The sequence below is a fragment of the Lingula anatina genome, chromosome 4 (assembly GCF_051362555.1).
Source record: "Lingula anatina isolate TDL-2025a chromosome 4, LinAna3.0, whole genome shotgun sequence".
Classification (NCBI taxonomy): Eukaryota; Metazoa; Brachiopoda; class Lingulata; order Lingulida; family Lingulidae; genus Lingula; species Lingula anatina.
This window is the reverse complement of record NC_141770.1, coordinates 7,679,247-7,695,389: the sequence shown is the minus strand read 5'-3', so window position 1 is coordinate 7,695,389 and position 16,143 is coordinate 7,679,247. Positions and strand designations below refer to the sequence as shown.

The 16,143-nt window shown below is 36.2% G+C and overlaps 2 long non-coding RNA genes across 4 annotated transcripts in view; one reads left to right on the top strand and one right to left on the bottom strand.

Moving 5' to 3' along the window:
- Positions 1 to 16,143, top strand: part of LOC106153585 (uncharacterized) — a 173,050-nt gene that overhangs the window by 16,076 nt on the left and 140,831 nt on the right. The gene's annotated exons all lie outside the window — the stretch shown is intronic.
- LOC147762207 (uncharacterized) lies at positions 915 to 2,670 on the bottom strand. The gene is made up of 2 exons (XR_015333855.1): positions 2,407 to 2,670; positions 915 to 1,764 (listed from the first exon to the last, which is right to left on the bottom strand). It is a non-coding gene; the product is annotated as an uncharacterized LOC147762207 (long non-coding RNA).

Sequence of the window (16,143 nt, the reverse complement as noted above, 5' to 3'; positions counted from 1 at the left end):
CACACTTCCATGAAACCCTAAACATGACAGCAGTATCAATTTACATGACATTTAATAAGGTCGCGCGACAAGGTTATTTTCAGTTGCACCCTGGATTACGCACGCTTGCTCCGCAAGGTGTCGCCTGTGGTGGGGGGGCAGCACAGCCCATATGGTTACTGTGGCGAAGGTGACAGGTACTTCCAAACATTTTTTCATAACTGTCATTTTTCCTCATTCTATTCATGAATTTGATATTTACGGCGATTGAAAATGTGTCAACGGCAAAAGTGAATCTTGGTGCGTTGACAGGCCGCACAGGTGTCCCCAATTAACCGCCACCAAAGAAGAGACCCCAAGCATTAAACAACACAACCTGTAGATATTGGAAATTTGGCGAAAGTTAAGCAACTGAGGCTTTATTAGATTTGGGCAGAAATCGAGAGGAATGTCCAGTGACATGCCAAACCCCAAAGTTCAAGTCTTGGCCCTTGACACCAGTAGCGCACCCCTTAGTCAAGAATCTGAACAAATTGATGTTGGACAGGTATGCTCTATTTTCTACAGGCATTTTGTGATTTTATCAACTTGATTGCCAAGTGCCAGACCTTTTCTTCCCAGGTACTAGTAGCAAACTTTATCAGATAACAATCTGACACTAGCCAAGCTGCACTAAAAGCGCTGTAAACTCAGTTATCAATGCTGTCATCTTTACCTGTATCTTTACCGCTATTATGCCAGTGGTACGTTTGATACATTTGAGTAAGGAAATATGCTTTAATGCTTATGAAGTTATGTTCATTTGTAATACGTTAGCATCAACCTGTTAATAAAAACTTGGAAACTTTCAATGTTATTACACAATAACAGTATAATGATGGGAGATGTTATGATTAAATGCTTAGAAGAATAATAAAAACAAATTATGTGAAATATAAAATGAATTGATTTTATTTGGGTTATTTATTTATTTATTTCAAACCAATTAATTATCAAACATGAAGCTTATTTTTAGAAACATTCGCAGATATATGAAATATAACCCTGCTGGTACACAGATCTACAGTTCTAAAATGCAAATACCAAGTACTTTTCACACACCACTGATGAGATGTGAATAATCATATGTATAAAGTAGTAAAAATATCACAAAATGTGTGTAAGCAAGATATTTCTGCAAGTAACCTCATTAATCAGTCAGGAAACTTCATAATGCACCCAATAAATGTAGAAATTTGAGCCAGAGAAATTCTACATACAGGCATGACAGATTTACTATATATTGCCACCAACCCTTAACTGAATGGGGATTGAAAGAACAAAGTGAGTCTCCCTCCCATTAAAAATAAAAAATAAAAATAAACAAATAAAAAACAGATACTGTCATTCTTAATACTGAAAAACAATGGCACCTTGCAGCCTTCACTGCCTCACTATTTGCAGACAATGTTCTAGTCACTGTAACTGTGTACTTTTGAGGCATAGATGCAAGAATAACTTCTTTGAAGTATATTGTGAAGGTCTCTTTTGTCATAAATCTGCCATGTATAACCTGAATGTACAACGATTCACACCGCAGCAGCTTGTCTTAGTAAGGACTCAACCAGTTTGAAAACTTGTGGCATAGCTTCAGGGACAAGATCACACCATCTATCCTTGCTGTGATGATGGATCTACTAGTACATTATCTATGTCTTGTCCTCCTAGTTTCTCTAATACCATTTCCCCTGATCTATGCTCACATCAATCTCTACAGCTTTACCAACTGCTACACAGTTTTTACATCTGAAAGTATAAAGCAAATTTGTAATAAAGCACTATCAATTTACTTGTTAGATATTGATTTGAGGGCAAGAGAAAAATGCAGAAACCTCATATCATAATCAAGATAATTGAAAATCAAATATGCATAATCAAATTAATAGCTTTAATTGTGCATACTACTGATAATTTAATCTTTTAAACTTCAGCATAAATTTCTCTTGTTAAAGCATAGCCACTTTATCAAAATGTGTTTGAAAAAATAATAATAATAATGATAACAAAAATAAACAACCTGCACACAAGATGGAACATGGAGGTCAATTGCCACAAAATAAGTTGATTTGTACTTGGTAGCCTGAGAAATAGTATCAGGTATTAATTTGAGCAGTAAATTGAGTAATAATACCACAGAGTTAACAATGACACAAGCATATGGTGTTGTGTAACAAAATTCATGCATTACTTGCTGTGGCAGTGTCCTCCTCAACCTATTGTGCACCGCAGGTTTTGATTTTCAATGTCATCAAAAATTGTTATTGTTGTTAGTTTGATTTATGTATCTGTGATTCAAATAATATCCTTTGGAAAATAACTTACTGATTTAATTATGCTTTTGCAACATAAAATTATCAGTAACTTTGCCGGTTCACGTGTATACAGTACCTTGTTATCAGTGCTGCTCTTTTCTCCCCAACTCGCCACTGACAGGCTAACCACATCGTTTCAAAACAACGTTGGTATGCTCCTTTACTTTTGGTGTTGGCAGTTTCGCCCTGGGGACATCGTTTTTGGTTAAAAACAACGTATCGTTTTCACCCATCTATGCTTTGCTTGTGTACAAAATGGCCGCTTGCTGCCCCCCAAGGGAAAAATCGTAGCACGTGGGTAGTTACGCAAGACCTGTGACGTATAACGCGCGCAAGGTTATTAACACAACTTAAAAAAAAAAAACCCTAAACATGACAGCAGTATAACTGTTATTATTTCTAACTTACAAAAATCCATTCAATATAAGTATCAATTTACATGACATCTAATCAACACAACTTTAAGAAAAAAAAACCTAAACCTAAATTTGACAGCAGTAGACAAACAATTTTCAACTATTTTTATTTATTTATTTATTTATTTTACAAGCACTATTTGGTTTCAATTTTTTTCTTTTTTTCTTTCATTTTTTCTGTAGTAATTTTCTTCCACTCTTCATAAGTCAGAGCACTGTTCGGGCAGTGCCAATACCCCTTCAGTTGCCTGTGCCCAGTCTCCTTTTGCCGTAGTTGGCCAAAAGTAATTTTTCTCTCCACATCTCGAGAAACAGTAGATTTTGTCTTTCCCTTTTTAAATCTGCCAGAAAGAGCAGACTGTTGTTCTAGGTATGGCCGAGGAGACCTTTGTTTATCATAATCATCCAGGTCATCATACAAATGATGCACGTCATAACATCATCAGGGGTGAGAGACGTCTCAGTCTGTGAAATTGAGAAGGTGGTTTGTCAGCTTGTCTACCTTGTCCCAACCTGGAATCCCTCTCTAGTCCACACTTGACTTTTATCAGAAGAAAAAAAAATCATCATTATACATCATGATAAAAAGTGATAAAGAATCATTTTGTTAAGACTGCCTGTTTAGCAACAAGCTAAGGCTAGCTCCATAACAAAAGGCAACTTGTATTCATGTATGCCTGTATGCCTGTCTAAAAACACATAGATGTCATATATCAGTGCATTATGTCAGCTGCTGATGCTTTACCAATATTGTATATGTGTAATGAAGTGATGGAAAACTTTACTTGATGGAAAATATTTCATCGTGTTGCATTCTACACCAAGAGACTCTAAAAGATTATTTTAACCAAAACAAATAGTACAGTACATAACTGCAAGCAAAAATGAAACATTAATTCATTTTTTCTTACCAAGAGACTGGACTCTGCTATCTGTTCTATGTCTTTTTCATGCTCTGCCTCTTCCTCTGGAATGGGAAACTGAAGAATTAAAGAGAATGCTTTTTTTTAAACAAAAACAGCTCAGTATTATTTCAAATTCAATTTAATGGAAAGTACCATTCCATGTTGCAATTAAGAGACTTTGAAGAGATGATACCAATGAAAACATGTAGTACAGTAACTGTAAGCAAAAGGAAAAAGTGAAAAATATCTATTCTTACCAAGAGACTAGACTGTCGTCTTTCCTGTTCTTTGTCATGCTCTGCCTCTTCCTCCGGAATGGGAAACTGGAGAATAAAGTGAGCACTTTGTGACCAAGTTTTATATTATTTCGATATGAATTTGATGGAAAATATAACATCATGTTGCATTACTTACTTATAGACTTTTAATGAAAACAAATAGAACAGTACATTACTGTAAGCATAAGTTAAACTTATAATTATCTAAACATACAAAGAGACTAGACTGTGTCTCCTTTCCTATTTCATGCTCTGCCTCTTCCTCAGGAATGGGAAACCTTGAAAGCCAGCAATGGCAGTCTCACCAATAATTGACACAACCAGAAACAAAAGTACTGATAGTAATCATTTTATATATATATATATATATATATATATAGATGACTATATATACATTTAACTTTTTTTAAATAAAATTCTAACCTTTTCTTGGATGGGAGTCAACATTATATGAGAGACCCTACCATCATTAATCTTTTTTAATCTCCCTTTCTGCCTCCTTTTTGGTGCAGCTGGAAAAATCTGAGCACTTCATCCTTTTATACTTTCACATCTCCCAAGACATATACTGTTGACTCTGAAAATCAATAAGATATTACCATTTTTTTCTGTAAATATAACTAAAAAATTTAATGTTTCCAATTCTATTCAATATACTTTGCATAATGATGTAGTTCCTTATGTTTATAAAAGAAGTAATTAAGTGGAAGATGGAATTATAATATATCAATAGTCAAGTCATCTATTCTAGTGCTTTTGATTTAAAAAATTGGGCACTAACCTTATAGTAATTTCCTGCCACGCCTTCATTTTTGCCTCTTTGGTTTTTCAAACAAAATTTTCTTAGGTTCCAATCACCTGTTCTCACAGAAAAATATAAAGAAATGTATAAAAAGCAATCTCTGTGAACAAAATTTAACCAAAAAGACCAGGTTTTATATTTTGGGATAACTCTCTGGTAAACTCTGAGAATTCTGTTTGAGTTTCTTAAATATCATCAAAAAAATTACAGGTAAAATCATACTTCTCACCATTCCTTTCTCACAGTACCAATCGAAGTTACCTGTGATTTCCTTCTTTAACTCCTAAAATTCATTATAAGTAATACATAGAAAACTAATTACATTCCAGGCAAAAGGGTCTGTAAACTCAAAATTGAATTTGACAGGGTAAAAAGATGCTATATTGAGAACAGATTGATTTTTTTTTCAATTTCCTTTGCCATTGATAATAATCTGGTTTGGACTTCAAGTAAAACAGTAAGTAAAGTATTGTTTTGTCAATTTTGTCATTACTCCCAGAATAACCATTTTTTCCCCCATTTGCAGGTTGTTTTTCTTTACTTAAAATCTTGTTGACTTTTAAAAGCTGCTGAATCCTCTTCAGTGTTCTTTTGGAATGTTTTCTTGTGGTTCATCATTTTTAACAAAATTTTAGATGGATCACAGTTGGAGTTTATTATCAAAGTGCCCAAATATGCAAGTGCAACACAAAATTTTGTTCCAGTACCTTCTTCCAATGGAGCCAAATAATATAGCTCATGCTGAGTAACATAAGTCCCAAAAAAGCACAGATGAATGCAAATGCTTTGGTGGAGGCATTTTCAAGGCAAAAGCTAACAAATAAAAGAAAGGATAGAGCTTTAAAAATGGAAAGCAAGGAAGAAACCAACATGCAATATGTAAAATTGTCAGCATCAGTTCTTGACCTTTTCTTTTTCAGCCTTGTAAGGGTGTTCTGTGTTGGTGTAATCTTGGTAACAAGCTCTGTGATATGCTTCAACTGGCCCATCTTACCAGTGACTCTTGATTGTATTGTAGCATGCATCTTGGCAAATGCCAGCTGCTTTTTTAAATGTATCCCAGCTTCATAATATAAAGTTTTAATACACAGTTGCAGGCACAATTTCAAACAGTGATATTGGACCTGTGTACAGAAGGAACTGCCGAAACTCAGTTGCTTTCCAGTATGCAATTTCAAAGAGTGATCAAGGTTTTCTTGCAAACTCTGATGGTATACTGTCTTTTAAGGCCACTAAACGTCTTGATATTTCTTGCAATACCCTATTAACAATTCTACAGGATAATGGGCCCTTCATCCACAGATTTAACAGCCTTTTCACTACCCCCAGACAAACAAGGTGCATATAATCAAGAGGAAAGCATGACACCATTTCAATGTTTAGCTGAGATAAAGGGGTAGGTCCCATGTGATGGTCTTCATCTTTTTATTTTATCAAAAGAAATATCGGTGCTGAATGACAGGTATCTAAACCATTGGTGTTTAAATTATCAGCAATAGCATTTTCAAATGCCGCAAAAGCTTTCAAGTATTGCTCTACATTGGCGTCATCGTCATAAGGAACATCAATAACTCGCCTGCTATCTGAGGAGGCCATATGGGCCAAGTATTCTTCTGCAATTTTGATAACTTTGGTCCATTGATGGACCCCGTGAGAACGAATGATTTCACTACGTAAGCTAGTATAATCTACGACCTCACCTGATTGCCTGATAGAATCTATGGCAGACTTGATCATGACGTCTTTCTCCGATCCTACTGCAGGGATTGATGTAACATCCTCCTGTGTTTCGATGTCCTCGGCATCTCCTCCTCCTTGGGCGACGCTCCTCCTATTGCGTGCCTGTTGTTCCGATTTGAAGCAGTATTCCACATATCCTCCAAAAGTACCCTTTAAGGGCTGAAGATAAATTTCATCCTCCATGGGATCTGCTAATCCATGGCGATGAAGAATAGAAAGGGCCTGCCGTGCAGTAATAACAGCTCCATTTAACATTCTAATGATACCGTGGCGATGTGCAACATTCTCGAACTGGTCTGGTTGCTCCACCGGTCCAACAATAATCTTGTAGGCAAGGGAATTATAGTGGAACGGTCCTGCTCCATAGTGATCAGTGACAGGGAAGGCAACCGTATTGGTTTGTCTGCTAGTAAAACACCAATTTGCTTTACGTTGTGCTCTTACCTGACCGTAAGGTGGAGGTGCAGGATCTCCAAATTGAAAAGTAGGTGCTCCAAAGTGAACAGGAGGTATTGCTGGCATGTTTAATCCTTCTTTTTAAAATATTCCGCTAGTTCTGTATATCCTTTGTATTCCGGTTGTCCTTTGTAATAATCCAATAAATCCTCGAAGGTTTTACAAGATGGCGGTCGCCGTTCAAATCTCCGTTTGGCGTTGTATGTCTCCTTTCTAAGAATAAAAATCCTCTCCAATACTTTCAAAGGTAGTTTGCACGTTGGATATAAGCACAGAATGCCGAAAAAACAGGTTTCTCCGCAAATATGAGCCGTTTTGGAGCCTCCAGAAAACACGTCTTATCGCTAGGATTGAACGGAGTGGAAGTGACCAACGCTGATATGACGTAAGGCCGTTATGGCCGTGCGCGCGTGCGCATGCAACGTGATCACGTGATTTAGGGTTAGGGTTAATTTTCGGACTTAGGGTTAAATTCTGGGTCCGGTTAGGGTTAGTTGTATAGGTTTAGGTTGAGGCTATATATAAGAAAAATAATTTCACTGGCAGAAACTTACTGGCATTTACTGGCATTGTCATAGTAACGGAATTTGCCAGTTTATGCCACTGGATTAACCCACCGTGTATGAGGGATTGGGGTGGAACTAGGTCATTTTTCCCATCCACTTGTCTGCTTGAATATACTTATCACACCCATGATAACCAGAGAAAGACTTGACATTTTTCACGAAGGGACTGGCAGGTGTATCACAAATGAATGAATGGATAGCAATAAATAAATAAACGTTTCCAATGACAGGGGAAACCTCCCTGAATTTGTTTAAATTCATCAATAAAATCATGAAAATATTCATTGATATCATTGGGCTTTGCTGTGCCTGAATATAATGCAATGATAAAAGGCTTACTGTATTGGTTAGGAATATTTACAATTCTCCCCATTATAGGCCAGAAATTGTGACTAGTATTCTTAAACAGAGGTAGCCCATCTACATTTATCTGGAGGCTAAGAACAAAATTGTCAGATATGCGCTGAATGTCTTGGATTTGATGGCAAATGCTGTGAACAATCCCAAAATAAAAAAATTTTCTCCACCACATTTACTTATAATGTCATATTGGGTAGTTGTTTTCTTTACTATACGTGGGTCCTTAGGCAAATGAAAATGGTAAAAATCTGTTAAATGACCAATGCTTATTTATGAAATTCAATGGTGTATATAATAACTTACATGTAGATTCAATAGTGGCCAGGTATTTGTGGGAGGTAGAGGAAATGAAGACTTGCAGTCTTCTCTTGATTTAAAAAAAATTATCCCATTATCTAAAATTCTGGGTCAGTTCCATTTTACACTTTTCTAGGTCCTTCTTAAATTTTTTTGTGTCCATGAGGGTTCCATCTGGTTCTAGGACCTGTAATTGTGGTATTTCTTTATGTTCATATCCCTGTGTCATTCTTGGAGTTAGAGAGACATACTCAAGTTCTTTGTTGCTAAAACTTGCAGACACAACCCAACGTGATCCAACGTGATGAATGTGAATTCCAGCTGTAACTACAGGTTGCAGGCCTACCCAGGTAAAGCATACGGCTTGGTAAGGTGCAGTTACAACATTTAAAATTTTTCAATAAAATGAGTAACAACTGTTTGTTAAAACATACAGTGTTACCTCCTTCAAAGCGGTTGTCAGACTAGAAACACTATTAACTGACCAGGGTTTCTTCTCAGTCCAAAACAAGCTAGGAAATTATCCCAAGCACTTCTGCGTGCCTACAAATCAAGAAAATAAAAATGCTAAATATTTTGTACCAAAATGCAAAGTAAAATACCTGGGTTGCATCCCTAAACCAGAGGCCAAGAGGACTGTACCTTACACTGCATGAAAATTTGGCTTTTGTATTTCCTGAAAGTTGATTAAAAGGCCCTCTTTTACCCATCTTTCTACACCTTTCTTGGACCTTTTGAATTTTTAGGAAATATGTAAAAGATAATCTTCTGAATGGCTATTATACAGAGAAAAAGATGTACAAATCATGGCCCTCTTTTCTTCTTCTTTTTTATACACAAAAGGTTAACTTTTATATGCCTTTTACAACAAAATTTCTCTTTTGTTTGACAAAAAAGGCATTATAAAGATCAACATTCTTAAGACTTTTGCATGTCGAAAGGCATATGAATGGCCTGCTTCCCTTACCTTTTTCGTGTCACAAAATCAACTTTTTTTCTACGAACATGTGATATTTTGATATATAAAATGTATGAAAATGGCTAATTTTGTACACCTTTTTAACACAGGAAAGATCAGCTTTTTATGCCTTTTAACAATAGAAAAGAGTACATTTCTACTACTTTTGTAGCTTATTGTACCACCAGCGTTAGCGCTGGCGGTACACATGGTTTAAGTCCCGTCTGGATCGTTCCGCCGGCTCCTGCGGCTCCGCCGGACGGCTACCGTTACCGCTTCTCCTCCTAGACGGTAAGGGCCCCCGTACCCATCTCTTGGATTTAGGTCACCTATAATCTCAACTCGTTCCACGTAAAATTTGGGCTTTGTCGGTATTGGGGTCTAGGTGTGGCACTCATTGCAATGCACCCTTGTCTAAAAATGGCAAAATTAAATGCTAATTATCTACCCTACGGATGGAATTATGGGAAAAATTTCTACAGACGGCTTTCCAAAAGTCATATGTGTAGATTTCAAATATGCCCTTGGATTTGACCTTTGACCTTTATTTCAAGGTCAAACGGGGCAAAATTTTCAAAAAAATTAATTTTTTTACGAAAAAAAAAAATTATTTGCCCTGTTATTCAGACACCACACAGACTTAACCAATAATATTATTGGAAGTTGTTACCCTTCAGGTCATCTTTCATCTCCGTGAATTGGGGGTCAATCGGTGCATTTTCACGGGAGTAGCAGCCATAAGATACCGAAACTGAAAACTGTCTCTAATTCGGGAACCGTAAATGCTAGAGACCCATTCTTTTTTGCATTTTGTAGAGCATGTAGAGGTGGAGGTGGTCTCCGTTTTTTTGTATTCCATACGGTTTTCGAGTTACGCTGTATCAAAAAGTACATATTGGTGGTGAAAGCAAAATTTGAAGTACGTTAATGGATAATAAAATTTGAACTCCAGAAAAAAAAATATATAAGGCTTGGCAAAGCAGACAACTTGTGGTCAAAAATGACATTATTTCATCAAATTTAAACTTCTGGAACTTCAGAGCACCTCCCATTTCAAGAATTATGACCAAAATGACCTTTTCTTTATTTTAATTAATTTTTTTCTGTAGGAAAGTTATGGCACATTATGGTAACTCCAAAATTATAACATTTAGTCCCTTATATCTCCAAAACTGGCAGAGATAGGTCCATAGTTACTATTGAAGTTGAATAGGAAGTCATATACTGGCAATCTTACTGTGACCTTGAAATTGACCTTTGACCTACTTTTCACCATGAACTGAACTTTGCAAATTTTGCTTCCCTTTTATCTCCAAAACTGGCAGAGATAGGTCCATAGTTACTATTGAACTTGAATAGGAAGTCATATACTGGCAATCTAAATGTGACCTTAAAATTGACCTTTGACCTACTTTTCACCATGAATTGAACTTTGCAAATTTTGCTTCCCTTTTATCTCCAAAACTGGCAGAGATAGGTCCATATTTTCTATTGAACTTGAATAGGAAGTCATATACTGGCAATCTTAATGTGACCTTAAAATTGACCTTTGACCTACTTTTCACCATGAATTGAACTTTGCAAATTTTGCTTCCCTTTTATCTCCAAAACTGGCAGAGATAGGTCCATAGTTGCTATTGAACTTGAATAGGAAGTCATATCCTGGCAATCTAAGTGTGACCTTGAAATTGACCTTTGACCTTCTTATTATCATGAACTGAACTCTGCTAATTTCTTTCTCTTTTAACTCCAAACCTGGCAGAGATAGGTCCATAGTTACTATTGAAGTTAAATATGAAGTCATATTCTGGCAATTTACTGTGACCTTGAAATTGACCTTTGACCTTCTTTTCACCATGAACTGAACTTTGCATATTTTGCTTCCCTTTTATCTCCAAAACTGGCTGAGATAGGTCCATAATTACTATAGAACTTGAATAGGAAGTCATATACTGGCAATCTAAATGTGACCTTAAAATTGACCTTTGACCTACTTTTCACCATGAACTGAACTTTGCAAATTTTGCTACCCTTTTATCTCCAAAGTTACGCTGTATCAAAAAGTACATTGGTGGTGAAAGCAAAATGTGCAGTACGGTAATGGATAATAAATTTTGAACTCCAGAAAAATAAAACATAAGGCTTGGCAAAGCAGACAACTCGTGGTCAAAAATGACATTATATCATCAAATTTGAACATCTCGAACTTCAGAACAACTCCCATTTCAAGAATTTTGACCAAAATGACCTTTTCTTTATTTTAATTAATTTTTTCTGTAGGAAATTTATGGCACATTATGGTAACTCCAAAATTATAACATTATATCTCCAAAACTGGCAGAGATAGGTCCATAGTTACTATTGAAGTTGAATAGGAAGTCGTATACTGGCAATCTTACTGTGACCTTGAAATTGACCTTTGACCTACTTTTCACCATGAACTGAACTTTGCAAATTTTGCTTCCCTTTTATCTCCAAAACTGGCAGAGATAGGTCCATAGTTACTATTGAACTTGAATAGGAAGTCATATACTGGCAATCTAAATGTGACCTTAAAATTGACCTTTGACCTACCTTACAATGAATTCACTTTGATTGTACCATTTTAAGTTATATTTTTTTGTTGCATATTTTGAAAATTCTTGTTGATTGCATTTTTACAGCTTGTCAAGCACAAGACTGGTGGCTGTGTCCCTTACTTTGTGTATGTGGGGGTCTATACGAATGCGCTTGCTCCAGCTGGTGGTACAATATTCGGAGGCGGTATCGCCTCTCTGATCCTCTAGTTAAATGTAATGTTAGTCGGGGGCATAAAATCATATTTTGATAAGACAAAAAAAAAAAAAAACATTAAATAAACTTATATCATTTATTGTATGTCAAATAAATAGGGTACACTCTCAGTAAAGATAAAAAATGTGTGCATTTCCTGGAACATATTCAAATTAAATTACTTCTGGCAGTTATGTATGTGACACAAAAATGGCCAATAAAAAAGAAACAGCTAGCTATGAAGCTACAACTTCATTTCAGGTGTAAACTTCAGTCTGTAATGAAACTACATATAAAACCTTCACAATAATGAACCAAAATTCTATACTATTTGAAATTACACAGCATTTGGTCAGGTAAACTGAAAACAATTGAAATGTTTAATCTCTTTTTACAAACCATGACATAACCTCTGGACAATTAGGGAAAGATTTGATGTGATTTGCTCCAGTCTTCCTGTTTTGCATGAACCTTCTGCTCTTGTCTGAGCTGTTTTCAATATAACACCTAAGGTATGTTTAACCTGGGCAAATTTGTCGCTTTCATTGCTAGACATGTACTTGATAGCATTGGCGCACTTGCTTTGTGCCTGCCGCACCTCAGTCTGCCATCCTTGGGCAGACAGGATCTGCATCCTTCTTTTGGCTTTCTGAAAAAAAAAAAAGAATTCTGGCACCAAGTTTACTCTTTTCTGACGGTTGATCAACCTTACAAGTTGACAGTAGTCTTTCCCACTCTTCACCCAGCCAACCTTCTTTCTAAATCTCCGTACAGTGCTATGTTGGTGCGTTGTACATTTTATGAAACAATCCTCTTCAAAATGCCTAGAACAGATCATGGCTTTGTCTGGGTTAAAAGAGCTGTCACATCTGTTGATGTATTGGATCACTTGGGTCCTCCATCCATCTGTTACCTCAGATACCCCTGTGGATATAAAAAGATTTATTCATAGAAGTAGAGAAAGTGTTTTACTTGGGAATGGGAGTTTCTTTGTGAAATCAACAATCTAGCATATAAACAGACATGGAGGTACTGCTCTGAAGGTATAAAATGTGCATTATGACATCCATCTTGAAATAACATTTTATTTAACAATTCTTGAGAAAGTAGTTAGTTATTCATTTGAGGAAAAGGTGGGAAGAGGTTATGGTATAATGGTTTTCTTAATGATAATTATTTATCAATTTTACCTTTCTTAGGCAAGCTGTGAAAAGAAAGACCCTTGCATTTCTGCGAGGAAGCACTACATAGGACACGACAACAGAAACTCCCTCCTGGCATCTTTTAAAAGAACAGAATTAAAATTACAATGATAATAAATAAATATCATTTATCTACATAATCAGTTATTTATTAATTATATATTGCAGCTATATCTCCATGAGTGTGTTCATATTTTGCTTGTACAAATGCAAAAAAAAAAAAAAAAAAATTAGAAAGGGGTTTGCAATTATAATCTATTTATTCTGTGCTATTATATTATTTAACAGCATGGACTACGAAAATTTTTAATTTACCAGCTCAAATGTTCACAGATTGCCTGTAGACTGTGAGGAATGAGCGATAAACAGAAAACAATCGACGTCAGACGATAACTGCACTCAATGACTGACAATATGAACATTATGGAGGGAAAGTACTACAATGTATCATCTGCTCTAGTTGTACTTTATGATTGATGTATAGGCTTCTTTTCCAGTGCCAATTTTTTGTCTTTGTGGTAGGATTTACGCATCTTTCATTCACAAAATAAGCACATACTTCATTACTTGGTATAAATGTATATCAGTACGGTACCGGTACTTCATAATCAGGTATTTTGGACCCGTACCTAATTGATTTTTACAGTACTGTACCGGTGCACAGCCCTAATAGAACATATTGTACTTGTACTTAATCTCTGTAAGCGTTATCGTCTCATCCGCACAAAAAACTGCCTCTACCTGTCCAAATGACACAAAAGTTAATCGACAACCACAATATGCTCGCTATTTGTACGGGAGGTCACATGATCCAAATGCACATGATTTCACGAAGAGTTTGCAGTAAGCCAATTATCCTTTGATCTTGTTCCATGTTTCTAGTCCCTTGGTTATTATTTCCAAGCTGTAACATTCATGATGACATCATAAAATTATAACACATGTACAGGACTGAGGGCAACATGTCTTTGTCATTGTCATTGTTTTTGTCATGTTTTGGAACCCAGTGATGTATTCAAATGTGCCGTTATGATAGTTAATCTTAAAGATTCTTTTAACTGCTTCTTTTTGCTTACTAATAGGAATCTTTAGTCATTTTACCATCTCAGTATTTCAAATGAATGATACATTGCGTTTACGCAACACACATGGTCTCCATTATAAGATCGTTTTTCAATATACATTAGCATAAGTTGAAAAGAAAAATCAAACTCAATGGACATTTTTTTTTGTTACTTAGTTTGGAATGTGGGTTTAAGACCAATCAAGAAGGGCAAGTATCCAGTGGTATTGTTTTTAGCAGTGTTATAACAAAAGCTAACGTGCTGTAACTGTTGGTCTCAATCATGTCTTCCTGTCACTTTCATCACCATGGACTCCAATGTTTCGTTGAATTTTATATATATATATATATATATATAATTTGTGCAATATATGTTGATATTGATATTGACTTCTTACAGGCCTACAAATAAAGGTCTACAAACTTCAGCTATATAACAATCAGTGATACTCAAACTAAAATGCAATCCCACTATTTTGCATAATAATTTCTATATCATACGGTACATAAACTTGGCAATAAAATACCAAATTTTATTCAAAACAACACAGATAGAAATGAAAGACATAATTATAGTGTTAATTGACTGCTTATCCCACCAAAAACGTAGTACCTTGCTCAAGGCCAAATACACAAGAAACTCAAAAAGGTCTTCCCTTCTCAGTTCTTATGATTTCAACTCCCTGTATGCATGCGTGTATCTCTTAGTAGGCTGCACACGTGCAAACACTTAATCATTCGTTTTTTAATTGACTTTGAATCAGAATAAAATTTATTTAAGTTACCTGGATAGCATACACATGGTCGGTCATTCCAACATGGCAGCTAGGTGAGTGTACTGGTGTGAAAGTTGGACGATACTCCCAGGGCCATTGTATTACATTTGCCTGCCTTTTTTCATGGTGCACACCACATGGTTGATTTGTCCTTGTCAAAGCATAGCCATGGGAATCTCTGAAGCCAACTAAGGTTGAAACTTCCTTCTGGACCAAGGTCCACTTAGTGGAGGCTGCCATGGACCATTATCTGCCATCAGCCCGCTGTCTAGTACATTACCAAGATTCTGAGTATCTCTCGTCGGCCAAAAAAAGAAAGCTTTGACGTGGCCATATAACTTCTGGTGTACTCTTTACGCAGAGAAGATACTCTCCATGCAGAGAAAGTGCGCAGTAGACGAGATTAGAACTTTGAAGTGCAGTTTTCATGACTGACACTTGTTCCAAGTTTGGTAAAATTTTGGTGGGTTTAAAAATACACAATTTTAACAATTTAAAATATGTTGAACAAACAAACTCCATTTTTTTACTGTATTTAAATTTTATTTATTTTTGATGCGCCCTTGGGACGCACTGCTATTGAAAAAGTGTGTCATTACAAATCTGTGCATGCCAATGGCACAAAAACAGCCTCGAGAGATTTTTGTGTGGTGGGTAAGTTCCCTTGTTCTCTTGCACACCGCTTGAAGCACTTGTCTATAGTGACCCATGGTCCTTTTGCACATCAAGGCATGGACTAGTGGCAGCCCATACCCATTAAAATTGCCAACAATAACAGCAATTGCATGCTTATAGGGCCTCGGGCATACACGAAAAGTCCCATCTATATACACTGTTTGGCAATGCCACAAAATGTTCAGTTTTTCTGCCGTTCTTAGTGACACTCACCTCCCTTGTAACATGGTGTCCCGATCAACAAGTGATGAAAAAGCTTTCAAGAAGACCCACGCAGAAAACTTTGAGTCCTGATCTCTTTCTTAGCTTCTTCTTCCTCAGTTCAAAGTGCATTTGTAAAGAATTTGGTGGCAAAGTATACAGACTTTTTGCCTGTTGCCAATGGTTTACTCATAGCTCACGTACCGTCCTCATCACACACCGCCATCTTGCTCTCTTCGAGGATGTGTAAGTCGTTTTGTTTACAAATTGCACATGGTCAAGGTCATTGCAAGTGCACTTCAGATGATTTCTTTTTTCAAGCATCTAGCCTACTTACCTCAATATT